Source organism: Haemaphysalis longicornis, unplaced genomic scaffold (assembly GCF_048455015.1).
Source record: "Haemaphysalis longicornis isolate Haplotype H1 unplaced genomic scaffold, Haemaphysalis longicornis Haplotype H1 scaffold_5, whole genome shotgun sequence".
Classification (NCBI taxonomy): Eukaryota; Metazoa; Arthropoda; class Arachnida; order Ixodida; family Ixodidae; genus Haemaphysalis; species Haemaphysalis longicornis.
The window spans coordinates 165,281,013-165,282,904 of record NW_027526385.1 but is presented as its reverse complement, the minus strand read 5'-3'; the positions used below and the strand labels follow the sequence as shown (position 1 = coordinate 165,282,904).

The window sequence follows — 1,892 nt, the reverse complement described above, 5'->3', positions numbered from 1 at the left end:
AACTGGGATATGATTCTTCCATTCGTAACCTACGCCTACAACACTGCCAAGCAAGCCACCACGTGTTTCTCTCCCTTCTCCCTTGTGTATGGACGCGAGCCGTCGTGCCTGCTTGACACCCTTCCGTACAGTCCCGACGTGTCTGAAGCCTTGTCAATCTCGGACGTCACCCGACGTGCGGAGGAGTGTCGCCAACTGGCTCGCTCGTTCACGTCAGACGAGCAAGGACGTCAAAAGTTCCGCCATGATGCGTCGACGCCTACCCCAGAATTTTCTCCGGATGATCTCGTTTGGCTCTGGATTCCGGCCACGACTCCTGGGCTGTCGAGCAAGCTCATTTCAAAGTATCACGGACCGTATCGTATACTCGAACGCACGTCGCCTGTCAATTATGTGGTCGAGCCTCTGAATCCTTCCTCTGACCATCGCTGCCGTGGCCGAGAGACCGTTCACGTAGCACGCCTGAAGCGATACTTCGAACCCGCCATGGTCTTGTGCCCCTAAGTCGCCAGGATGGCTCCTATTCGTCCCGGGGAAATTGTAAAGGAGATGAATGGTACAGGCGCTAGTGAACGAAACGCGATAGTGCGCCAGACTCCGCAGCCGCGAAAGCAGCATCGACAGTGACAACAAAACGAAAACCACCGACGACGAAGACGACAGGCGCGCGTCTGTGAACCCGCTCCATCTTGGATAACGGTCATTAAAGGCCTTTCGTCAGCTACCTTGCATTGAGCAATACATCCCCTTAGAATATATATATATATATATGGATATATATGCTTTCATGACTTTTGCATCTGTTTCAAGGATAACGAATGACAATGCGAGGTTCTCTCTTTTGCTTTCCTTGGCTTTCTTGAGTGTCAACTCGACTTTCAGTTTTAATTAATTGAACTCCTCACGGCTCAGTTTTATTTGCTGTATCTATATATATATATATATGACAAATAACACTTGGCAGTCAAGAAGACGTCGGAAAGCAAAGGGGAGGATGTAGTAGCTCAAGATAAAGAATTTGGAAAATGGGAACGTGGAGAAAAAATGCCCGCCCGGTGGGATCCAAACCCACGACCTCCAGAATACCGGTCTGGTGCGATAACTACTGCGCTACCGGCGGGGCTACCTTACCCTCTACTTTCTGGGGTATTTATGTTCAGGTATTTTTGTTTCCTGTGCTTGGGGGTGGTATCCAGCGCCACTAGGACTACTCGGGGTGAAGGGGACCTTGTTTTTAACCCTCGGGCCGTGACTCGAGCGTCTACGACATGTCGAGAGTGGTCGACCAGCGTTGAACCCTCTTAAGCTCTCTATGGCACCAAGACTGCCAGAACAGAGGCCCTCGCTATGCATGTAGGGAATCAGAATACGAAATGAGGGGCTCGTTGAAAATAAGACAGAAATAAAAATTGGCAGTCAAGAAGACCCCGGAAAGCAAATGGGAAGATGTAGTAGCTCAAGTGAAACAATTTGGAAAGCAAGAAAGTGGAGAAAAAATGCCCACCAGGTGGGATCCGAACCCACGACCTCCAGAATACCAGTCTGGTGCGATAACCACTACGCTACCGGCGGGGCTACTTTAACCTCTACTTTCTGGGGTATTTATGTTGAGGTGTTTTTGTTTCCTGCGCTTGGGGGTGGTATCCAGCGCCACTAGGACTACTCGGGGTGAAGGGGACCTTCTTTTTAACCCCCGGGCCGTGACTCGAGCGTCTACGACATGTCGAGAGTGGTCGACCAGCGTTGAACCCTCTTAAGCTCTCTATGGCACCAAGACTGCCAGAACAGAGGCCCTCGCTATGCATGTAGCGAACCAGAATAGGAAAGGAGGGGCTCGTTGAAAAGAAGACAGAAATAAGAATTGGCAGTCAAGAAGACCTCGGAAAGCAAAG

At 50.4% G+C, this 1,892-nt stretch overlaps 1 non-coding gene across 1 annotated transcript; it reads right to left on the bottom strand.

The window, feature by feature from the left end:
- Positions 1–1,499: 1,499 nt before the first annotated feature.
- Trnat-ggu (transfer RNA threonine (anticodon GGU)) lies at positions 1,500–1,572 on the bottom strand. Its single transcript has one exon. It is a non-coding gene; the product is annotated as a tRNA-Thr (tRNA).
- Between the last annotated feature and the right edge of the window lie 320 nt (positions 1,573–1,892).